Genomic DNA, 12,535 nt, shown 5'->3' with positions numbered 1-12,535 from the left:
AGTCTAAGTATACTTGGCTCATACTGACAAGTATACAGAAAAGTCTAAGTATACTTGGCTCATACTAACAAGTATACAGAAAAGTATGTATACTGACAAGTATACAGAGAAGTCTAAGTATACTTGGCTCATACTGACAAGTATACAGAAAAGTCTATGTATACTTGGCTCATACTGACCAGTATACAGAAAAGTCTAAGTATACTTGGCTCATACTGACAAGTATACAGAAAAGTCTAAGTATACTTGGCTCATACTGACAAGTATACAGAAAAGTCTAAGTATACTTGGCTCATACTGACAAGTATACAGAAAAGTCTAAGTATACTTGGCTCATACTGACAAGTATACAGAAAAGTCTAAGTATACTTGGCTCATACTGACCAGTATACAGAAAGGTCTAAGTATACTTGGCTCATACTGACAAGTATACAGAAAAGTGTAAATATACTTGGCTCATACTGACCAGTATACAGAAAAGTCTAAATATACTTGGCTCATACTGACCAGTATACAGAAAGGTCTAAGTATACTTGGCTCATACTGACCAGTATACAGAAAAGTCTAAGTATACTTGGCTCATACTGACAAGTATACAGAAAAGTCTAAGTATACTTTGCTCATACTGACAAGTATACAGAAAAATCTAAGTATACTTGGCTTATAGGCCTACTTGTACTTAATCTTTTGATCGAGATATATTCAAGAAAAGTATAATGACGTATTCTTGCCTCATAGGCCTACAGAAAGGTATACTTGACTCGTAGTTGTGCTTACTTTTTGATAGAGTAGCCTATTAAAGTGTTGTAGCCTATTTTCACTATAGTTTCACTTCAGTAAATTAATTCTCCACCGTCATTTATGATATGTAGCATTCTGAATGTTACTCATGAAACAAACAATTATTTTTTTTCCCCAAGAAGTCAGACGTTTCCAATTTAATCTGACTACGTGACATGTTGTTCCCCCGGGGGGATGAATCACACCGCAGGGAGCAGAGCTGCAGTGACGTAGAGTTTATATGAGTTGTAACCTGCTCTGCTCTCAGCTTCAGTATGTGCTGCCTCTCATCACGTCTTGTACTTCTGACTTCTGACAGCTCGTCTATACTGCAGGGGCTCGACTAAAAAGTTTACTGATACATCTTTGGACTTGTGGAGGAGCGCTTTGCTGCTGTTTACTCCTTTTTCTTGGTGGAGCAGGATTTAAAAATTCTCGGACAGGTAAGCCTCCTCTCACATAAATCTATGCATATTGTGATTGTTTTTGTGCATGAAGTCACTGTTTGTATAAGTGCCGTTGCATAAATCTGTTCATGATATATAATTAGTAATTGATCCCATAAGTTCATGCAATAAATAAATAAATAGATAATTCATTTAATGTAAGGTTAAAAATTTAAATATGATGTGAGTAAAATTATTTGTTTCATACAGTTCAAAATGTGTAACAGGTAGAAGTGTTTCAGTCAAAAGTACATTAGTCCACTGTGTTTTACGTTCCGCCCCGGAACCAATGTTCCCTGTGTAGTACCACTACGACTGAATTCATTGAGTGACTGTAAACGATCCAACGTGAGTGAAGGAGCAGATGCCTTTCGCGGGGCTCTGTAAAGTGTTTAAAGCTATGATTATCGACGTCTGAAGCTAAAAGCAGACAGTCAAAGAGACTTTCAAAAGGACTTTCATGGACTCAAGAACCTCTTTTCATGACAAGCGGCCAACGAGGTATTGTTGTTCTACCTGTAAATGCAATTTAACTCATGTTCCCGCCAATTTGTACTTTCCTTTGTTCTCATGCTATGTCAATGACGTGACTCAGAAGTGAAGCATCAGAGAAAGACGTGTCCAAGCAATAAACGCCCGTATCAAAGAACTGACCTGTGTCTGTGTTGTTGTGAAGAGAGCTACAGTGAGAACTCACCTGCTCAACACGGGTAGGAGAGACGACACCGCAGCGGGTAACGGCGCGACGGAGATCCAGCAACAGATAAGCAAAGCCCATGGCGCATTGTTGCCATAGCAACCTCAAGCAACGGTGATTAGACTGTGTTGAAAGCGCAGCGTTTCATGCTGAAGCCAAGAAGTGCTCTACCACAATCTTCAAGTGAAAGTGGTGTGAGAAGTGGTTCAACTTGGAAACTGCAACTAAGGACTCATGTCTATTAACCTTTTACAGTGTGCTTAGCCTATGTGTTTGGGGATAAATCTAATGTGCTGGTGTTCGTGGTTGTTACATGTTATAAGGTTTAAAGGGGAACTCCATCCCTTAAGTGAGGTTTAACAGTAATATGAATCCATAAGTAAGTGAAAGTCCTTTATAAAGATTAAAGGAAATAGGACATTAAGATTTGTAAAATTGTGCGTTTTTACGAAAGTAACCAAGTTAAAGGGCAACTTAAGTGAAATTTAAAGGGTTACTCTATTGATAGGGAAACCTTTTCTTATGTGAAGGATACGTGATTTAATGCATTTCTAAGCATATTAGCTCTGAAATTAAGGTTTGTTTGCATATTTGTGCCAAAAGTGATTTCAAATCTTATTTTTTGTTTTGAAATTGAAGTCCACTTGAAGTCTAGATAACTTTAAATGTTGATACAGTTGTCTTGATACAATATTGAAGTCTATATTAAAAGGGTTAGGCTTCTCATATAGTCTTCACACAGTTATCAAGGATTTCATACAGTTAACAACCGTCCTTGCTACTCACATTCAGGCTTGCTGTAACTTACATGTACACATAGTCTAATAGAAATCCAATTCAATATTTGCTCATACTCTTTAGCTATTCAAGTTATCTCAAAATGTCAGTTTCAAGCACTGAGACCTGCCTTGAAAATGCCAAATTACCCACTCAACCAAAAGCTACAGACACTGAATCTGAAGAAGAAGTGGAAGGGTTTCGAAGAAGTGAAAGAACACGAACCCTGACAGAGAAAGGAAGAGAACTTGAAAGGGAAAGGCTTAAGAGTGTACAACGCAGGTTCAGAATCGTCTATGAGAAGTGGAGGTATCATGCAAGAATAGGCAAGGAAATATTGATTGATGAGGCTTCCAACGATGAATTGAATGAACTAGTTGAGAACATAGAAAGCACCTGTTCTGATATAAAGGTAATTTATGAAGAGTTACGACGAAAACAAACTCCTGAACCAGAACTGCGACGCAGAGTTGACACATGCATGTCGCTTTCAGGATTCATTATTCAAAAGGCAAAAAGGCAACTTAAAGGGCCTACAGCAGATGAAGAAGAAGAATCTTGGCCTGATGTTGGTTCGATCCTAGACTCAACAGGTTCTTTATCAAGACCACTGTCTCGTCAATCAAAATGTGGTTCTACGCGGTCTAGCATCTACTCAGTCAAAAGAAATGAAGCTGTGGCTGAAGCTGCCACGTCTCAAGAAGTTTTAGCAGTGTTAGCTGAACAAGAAAAGGAAGTGACAGAACTTCAAAGGCTCGAGGCTGAAGATAAACAGCAGCTGGCACAATTTGAATCTGAGAACCTAGCCATGCAACAGGCAATGCAAGACAAGCGTCGAAAGCTTGAGCGCCTACAGGAAGTCAAGAAGTTGAACGCTGCAAGAGCTCGAGTAAAGGTCTACAATCAAGTTGAAGAAAACTTTGAAGCTATTGACTTGCCGCAAGATGTTGAACTATCAGGAGAAAGCCAAGTTCTAAACCTCACGATTCCTACAGTCATTCCTCAATCACTGCCAGTTGTAACACCAACCTTCAATGCTTCAAGTCCCCCATTCGTTCCTAAACCCCTACCAGTTACAGGTCAAGCTCCAACAACTTTATCATCCATGTCTCAAGTGCAGAACAGCTCTGATTTGGTCAGCATGCTAGCAGAAGCTATAAGTGCCAATCGTCTTCCAACACCAGAGCCTACATTGTTCACTGGAGATCCTTTGAAATTCAAAGACTGGCGACTATCCTTTGAAACATTAATAGATAGGAAAAACATTCCAAAGACTGAAAAACTTTATTACCTAAGAAAGTACTTGGGTGGCAACGCAAAGAAAGCAGTCGAAGGATTTTTCCTACTGGGCACCGAAGCAGCATACGACTCAGCCTGGCAGCTGTTGGAAGCTTCTTGATTAGGGGGCGTCTGTGGCTCTGAGGGTAGAGCAGGTTGTCCACCAATCGGAAGGTCGGTGGTTCGATCCCCGGCTGCTCCTTGAGCAAGACACTTAACCCCAAATTGCTCCCGGAGGCATAGCCATCGGTGTGTGAATGAGTATTTAGATTAAATCCTGATGGGCAAAGTTGGCACCTTAGTAGCCTCTGCCATCAGTGTATGAATGTGTGTGTGTGTGAATGGGTGAATACTGACATGTAGTGTAAAGCGCTTTGAGTGGTCGGAAGACTAGAAAAGCGCTATATAAGTCCAAGTCCATTTACCATTTACCATTAGCTGAGGTCTGGTGTTTCTTGTCAGGTATTATCGCATCGCTGCCTTTGGTTTCCACTCCTTCGGCTTGCGTCACGATGACATCATCTACAAATCGAGCGTAGCGTTAGTTCAGGCAGGCCATGATGAAGCCATGATGAAGCCAGCCCAATCAGCTGATGCATCAGCTGACGGATCAGCTGATTCCTCTCTATGCATTCATTGGTAAATTTCATACAGGGCGCCTTATTTAAGCTGCTTCAGCCGGCCTTCCGTTGCTGCTTCCTCTACAAGCCGCTCGCAACATGAGAACAACCAGATTTTCCACGCACAAGCTTCAACTTACCCTGCTGCTCGTCATATCGATTTCCGTCCATGATGACTGGGCTATGGAGTCACAACAACAGCACCCGAGGCAGAGGAAGCCATCGGCAAAGAGAGCCCATTCCCTATCTGCCGGAGCTCGCATCTGATAAGTAGACATACAAGTTCTGCTCCTAGCATTTCCTAATGGCCAGTGTCCAGGCTCCTAGAAGTCCTGGTTGAAAACCAAATCACGGCTCCAGTCGGGTCTTCTCATGAAGAGCTTTTTGAAATGTTTTTGGAAAGCGTCCATGGCAAAACTCCACCAGCAGATCTTCTCAAATCCTGCGCTCCCAGGAAAGCTGCTGAGAAAAGGAAAGAAAGTGCCCGAAACTCCGCTGCAGTCCCAGCTACGGCCGCTGAGCCGCCATCCAAAAGAGCACGAGATCCTGCGGTCCAAGCCCCGGTCCAAGCCCCGGTCCAAGCCCCGGTCCGAGCCCGGTCCGAGCCCCGGTCCAAGCCCAGCAGTCCGAGCTCCAGCGGCCCGAGCTACAGCCCCGGCAGCCGGCTCCGTGGAGCAGGATGACAACCCTGTCATGACAGCTCTATCCAGCATCCAGTCGTCACTTGCCAATATGACTCCAGATCCAAGCTTTGAGTCCGTGTCGGCATCTCCAGCAAGCCGGGTTCTTTCAAAACACGGAACGGCCGTCCACCTCTACGCGCGCCGCAGATCGATGACGTCATTCCATCGAGCTTTGATGACGTCACAGTCCCGCGGCGATTTCTGGGAATTGCAGTCCAAATCTCCACCAGGGTCCATTATTTCCACCTACTGCTGCAATTTCGCACAATCTGAGAAGCCAAATCCTTGCAGCCATCCTTCATAAAGGGTGCTTGGTGCTTACACAGACCTATTATTAGAAACTGTTTTCCTCACAGCATTTTCAGGTTTCTTAAAAGTGGCGAGTTCAGTACACGCACCAAATTTTCAATCCTTCGCATGATCTCACTATAGCTGACGTAACCATTAACACTCAGTATTTCACCATATTTTTAAAAAACACTCAAGACTGATGGAGATAGGAAGGAACATCTGTTTTAATCTCTGAGTCTAATCCCGTCTTCAGTGATCCACTATCTGAGATGCCGACCTCAAGCCAGCCAATAAGAGTCATTCTTTGTCACAGAGGAGGGGAAGCCCATGTCCCGAGCTTGGTTTGCGTCACACCTTCGCCTCCTCTGCCAATCATGCGGACTGCCACCAGAACGCTGCACTGCGCATTCTCTCCGCATAGGAGCAGAAACAACAGCAGCATTAACAGCTCTTGTCTCCACACGCGAGGCTTTGGGGCCGATGGTCATCAACCGCTTATGAGCGTTATCTCCGGCCGGAGGCTCAAGACATCCTCGAAGCTCAAAAGCTATGAGTGCTCAGTAACTTGCTGGCAATATATACTAAATGTTATGGCATATCTGCTTGACTCTCTCATTTAACTTTCTAGCCATATGCCTCAGCCTGCAACCTGTGAAGAATCAAAAGGCTTCACTGTATATGTTTTAGTCTAATTAGCTTTCCATTAAGTCGTACTGCTGGCCACTCCTGCTGGCTCTTCCATGTAGGCGCATGGAAGGCCAGGGAGGTTTTCTTGGTGTGGTCATTTTTTGGGGCTCCCTGCGCTCCCTGCTTTTAGCTTTCCATGTATGCACATGGAAGGGCAAGGAGGTGTGCTCTCCTTGCCTTATGCTTTCAACGTATGCGCGTGGAACCACGTATGCACGTGGAAGGGCGCAACCTGTGTAGATGCAGGCGAGCTGAAGCTTCATGAAGCATCAAAGCTTTCCAGCATATTGGTTCGGAAAAGGGTTAATTTCTGGATGCATCATGTGCACGAAACCACCTGGTGGTCAAAGATTGTAAAACATGCAGATATGATCTTAACCATGTGATCTGTGATATACTGTATTTTGTGCCAGTAAAGGCTGTTCAGAATGACTATATATTACAAGGTAATCCATTTATTTCCATATAATATAATGTCCATTTTCTAGTAAGTATATTATGAGTTTATAACATACATGTATATTAAACTGTAATTGTTTTATGCATCTTATGTGTGTAAACCAATTCTTGGTCAATAATTGTATTGTAGTGTAGTGTAATATAATATAATAATGGCAGGAGGGGTAATATTAGTGTTCTGTGTCACTTCTGGAAAGTGGCATTGGTTTAACCAGTGTACGGGTTTCCACTGGGTGCTCAGCTAGCTCCTCCTGTGGCTCTTCCATGTAAGCGCATGGAAGGCCAGGGAGGTTTTCCTGGTGTGGTCATTTTGGGGTTTTGCTGCTGCGCTCCTGCCTTTAGCTTTCAATGTATGCACATGGAAGGGCAAGGAGGTGTGCTCTCCTTGCCTTATACTTTCCACGTATGCACGTGGAGGGGCGCAACCTGTGTAGATGCAGATGGCATCACTGTATGTCGTTTGAATCTGCACGGGTTTCACAGGGTGCTCAGCTAGCTCCTCCTGTGGCTCTTCCATGTAAGCGCATGGAAGGCCAGGGAGGATTGCCTGGTATGGTTGTTTTGGGGGTCTTTGCTGCTGCTCTCCCTGCCTTTGGCTTTCCATGTCTGCACATGGAAGGGCAAGGAGGAGTGCTCTCCTTGCCTCATGCTACCACGTAGGCTCGTGGATCCACGCATGCGCGTGGATGGGCAGGGAGGTCCCAGAACAGAGCTATACCGCCAAATATAATGTATATATTACTGCAATGTAATAAGTGTCTTTGACTAAAGTGGTCCTGACTGAAATCGAGCGTAGCGTTAGTTCAGGCAGGCCATGATGTCAAGCTCTGCTCATACGATGGCTATCAGCTGATAACAGCTGATCTTAAACCAGCCCAATCAGCTGATGCATCAGCTGACGGATCAGCTGATTCCTCTCTATGCATTCATTGGTAAATTTCATACAGGGTGCCTTATTTAAGCTGCTTCAGCCGGCCTTCCATTGCTGCTTCCTCTACAAGCCGCTCGCAACCCACCTCCACCCCACCACCTCCTTTTAATACTGTTTCTAGGGCTGGGCGGTATGGCCTAGGAATAATATCGCGATATTTTAGGCTATATCACAATACACGATATATATCGCAATATTTTCAAATATCCTCTAAGCACTTCATAAATGCTCAATTTAACCCTTTGATGCATACAATCACACCAATATTATGATTCTTGTAGTTCCTGCAGCATATGTCTGCATTAAAACCTTCTGTTGATATTCATTAGTGGTTCTTTGGAACAATTTAACCTTTCATACAAAAAGGGATGGCTTGGAAACATTACATGACAATTTGTGTTCGATGTTCGCGATGTAGTCGTTATCTGTACTGCGCGGGGGACAAGCCGCGATACATCGACTGTATTCGATGTGTCGCCTAACCCTAACTGTTTATGACTTAATCAATGTCAATTCTGTTGTCATTGATGCCAGCTCTGTTCTGCAGCCAGGGGGGTCTTTGCTGCTGCTCTCCCTGCCTTTGGCTTTCCATGTCTGCACATGGAAGGGCAAGGAGGAGTGCTCTCCTTGCCTCATGCTAACACGTAGGCTCGTGGATCCACGCATGCGCATGGATGGGCAGGGAGGTCCCAGAACAGAGCCATACCGCCAAATATAATGTATATATTACTGCAAATGGAATAAGTGTCTTTGACTAAAGTGGTCCTGACTGAACTGCCTTCCCCTGTATCATTCTGCAGGTAGGCCTCACCTTTTTTTACTCTCTCCCAGGCATTTTTTCTTGTCCTTAACAAGACATATTGTCGTAAATTCAATGGCAGATTTAGCTCACTCTCCATATTATATCATTGTGTCTTTTTACAATTCTCCCTTGTATTATACTATCAAAATATAACTACATACCAATTATACCATGATGCCACGGTAATTACCATAATCATACTTAATAACTTTATAACAACAGTTCATAAGATGCTATACTATTGCTTTCATTACTGAACCAAACATCACCCCATCAACATTAACACACCAACATTGCGATTCCTTTCTGAATGAACTGGTTGCTGGTTTTCAAGTTTTGTATGGCATCCTTATGGCCCTGGTGTATATCATTGATTTGCAATAACCATGTCTTATTGTGGTGTATTTGGCTTCCATTGACTTATCAATAGTTACATCTGGCTAGTATACTGAAAAAAAAGCATTTCAGGGGATCTATTAGCAGAAATGGAACATAATATTCATAACTATGTTTTCATTAGTGTATAATTACCTGAAACTAAGAATTGTTGTGTTTTTGTTGGCTTAGAATGAGCCCTTCACATCTAAGTAGGGAGTGGGTCCTCTTCATGGAGTCCGCCATGTTGCATGTTTCTACAGTAGCCCAGAACGGACAGTGTTTGCTGGCGAGAGCCTTTTGCGCTTTCACATTACCTGAAGGCCACCGTAGTTCTGACACACTTGTGAAACTGAGGTAACGTGAGCAAAACTCTACTACCGCCAGCCGTCCTCTGACTTTGCTCCTAAAGTAGTGTTATTATGCTAAGGATGGCGTCTGAGCGAGGAGAACGGCGTTATTACAGTTTTGCACCCGGCGGCTCATGTTACCGCAGTCTTGGAAAGGGAGGAGTGAGCGGAGGGGTATTCAGTTGGTTGCAATCTGCAACCACACCACTAGATGCCACCAAATCCTGCAAACTGTAGCTTTAGGCTTTAGGGAAAAAGAATAAGAATAAGTTGACTATTATCAGTATGTGTTTCTTTGTGTGTATATAAACTGTTTGCACTGTACAGTATTATGTTTATGCATGCGGAAATATGAATGTTTACAGGTAACATCATGGGTGTCGGCCAGTGTTTGCTCTTTGGTTTGACTGTTGTAGTCAGAAGGAAGTTCTCAGCCAGTCGCTTCTGGGACGACTGTGTCAAACACAACTGCACTGTGAGTTAACAACACTGCCACCTTAACAATGAGGAGGACTGTGCAGCTGCAAGCCAGATGTTGTCAACTGATTATCTTGAACCAAAACTGACTGAGCACATTTTTCGTCAAGGTAATTCAATACATAGGAGATTTGTCGATACCTGTTGGCCCAGCCGGTCCGGTCATCTGAGGCACATCACCGGATGCATGTTGCAATCGGTAATGGCCTCAGCCCTTCTGTGTGGGAAGAGTTCGTCCAGAGATTCAGAATCAGACGAGTCGGGGAATTTTATGGCGCCACGGAGTGCAACTGCAGCCTGCTCAACATAGATGGAAAGGTTTGTGTATTGTTTTCCAAGTCTTCAAGGTAGAGTGAGGGGTTTTCTAGACTGCGTTCTGTCTCATGTACATGTCCTACGTGCAGGGGCGTGTCCAGACATTTTTGATAGGGGTGGCACCAGTGGGGCACTGACTTATGCAGGGGTGGCATGAAGTGTGAGCAGGAGCGCCTGCGCACAGACATATACACTCACGTATGCACGCACACACACACACACACAAGAAAATACACACCCACACCCAGGTGTCGGCATAGCATTAATTTACCATTTTTGTCTCCACAACCCATATCTACTTCACTTACTAACACTGCAAGCAAGAATAGACCTACTAGTCACAACATTCAGGAAAAGGCAACATACAAATGTGATTGAAAACTACCATACTTTATTCTAACCTCAAAACAACCTTCCAAGGTATGATATACAGTACATACAAAAAAGACAATGCACTTTCTGTATAAAGTGCCAACAAAATTACAATAAATAAGCCTGTTTGGGCAAAACATTTACTTGACAAAACTTGTCACATGTGCCACAGTGTAGTAAGTTACTGTAGTATTCTCAGCAACAGAGAAACCTGAACTCCCAGGTATAAACAAAAGTCACATCCCTCCTCACATACCAGCAAATCTTGTTTTAACATTGTAAAGTGAACTGTTAAATAATGCCAAAATAATTTGTAAATTCCCAAAGTAGGTTACATACAAAAGAAAATCCTTATTTCCTTATTCTGCACCATACTGGCTAAGCACTGCAGAATTTCATTTTGTATAGTATTGCTTGTGTATTTTGCATTGCCTTTTGCTTTCATTTTTTTGGCATTTCAAGAATTTCTAAGAAATTCCCTTTGTTGTCAGATTGCTCAGACTCGCAGTGCCCTCTTTGTGCCATATTTTGTGTGGCTGTCAAAAGTAGTACATCTGCAACAGTTTTAATGTAACTGCGATTCTCTTCAACCTTCTTTTTGTACTCTTTGTTGATCATGTTTAATACAGAAGCATCTGTAAGTGCAGCCCTCTTGTATTCACTCCAAGCTAACATGGCAGTAATGTGAGAATCAGATTTTTCATGCAACTTAAAGCCAGCATCTTTATACATTGCTTTTTTCCAATGTGAAAAGCCGGATTCTGAGGTGAAAACGGATTCTGACGTGCTAGGCAAAGAGAACTGTCTGCATGCATAGCAGTAAGCGGAGTCTTTCATTAGTGAGTACTCAAGCCATGAAAACGTGTTGTACCAAGATGGATTGAACGACCTCCTCTTCTCCCCTTGCATGGTTTTTGGATACATCTTTAACTGGGGTTGAGTGGGTCCTGCTGCTCTTGACTGTGAAATATCTGTAAGTGACAAATGTATGGGAATCAGAACCTTTAAGTGTCATTTAAGTCACTGATTTGACTTAAATGAATTGTTAAGACATACCAATAGGTCCGGGCCGGCTAAAAGGGGCTGCCACACCACTATCCCCCTGTGGATGGCCTGCAGGAACATCTGGATTGTCAGCACTGGACACACCTGAAGCAATACAGAGATTTTATTAGTTTAATTATATTTCAAATTGCCACATTTAGCTTTTAAACACCAGTATTATTAATATCCTGATCCAAATAAAAGCAGATACTGTAATGTTTTTTTTGGTTTTTTTTAAAGGTAAAGCATACATACCCTGCTGCATATGTGACGGGAAGGGGCCTTCATCACAGGAATCTTCGCCTGACTGCAATAACACATAGGTTGTCATTAGAATGATAATGTGCCTAAAATATTAAGTATATTATACTTCATATGAAAAATGAATTGTTAAGACATACCAATAGGTCCGAGCCCGCCAAATGGGGCTGCCACACCACTATCCCCCTGTGCATGGCCTGCAGGAACCTCTGGATTGTCAGCACTGGACACACCTGAAGCAATACAGAGATTGTATCAGTTCATTTATATGTCAAATTGTCACATTTAGGCTTTTCACACCAGTATTGTTAAAAAATTTGTCTACACGCGTAATGACAGTATATGCCACTGTAGTATAAGTGAAATATCCCAGTTCGAATCAATGTACATAATGTTTTAAAGAAGGTAAATTCATACATACCCTGATGTGTATGTGATGTTGAGGGTCTTTCATCTTTACCATCCACATGTGACTCTATAATAATACATAAGCTGTGATTAGAATGATAATACAATCAGCCTTTCCTAAGTAAACTAAGTGGTATGTTACAGTCAAACCAAATGAGTAAGTTCAAACATGAGAACAAACTTGAACTATCAGGATTTCACATACCTATGTGTACAGCTGAAGCTGAAGGCTGTTTCAGGACAGGCTGGCTCTCATCCTCTGACTGACTGCTCTGGCTCTATTTTGGATTTCTTTCTTTTGAAGAAATCCTTTATATTCTGATTTCTTTTCATACTGTAATAGTCCCATAATGCACGACATTCTTATATGTTGTACAATAGATAATTGTGCATACACACGAATGAAAACAAAATGTAATTGATGTTACACGGGTCTTACATAACAATGTTACGCAGTACAGAATAGCTAAATGTTAGCTTTA

Source organism: Sebastes fasciatus, chromosome 3 (genome assembly GCF_043250625.1).
Source record: "Sebastes fasciatus isolate fSebFas1 chromosome 3, fSebFas1.pri, whole genome shotgun sequence".
Lineage (NCBI taxonomy): Eukaryota > Metazoa > Chordata > Actinopteri > Perciformes > Sebastidae > Sebastes > Sebastes fasciatus.
This window is presented reverse-complemented; position numbering follows the sequence as displayed.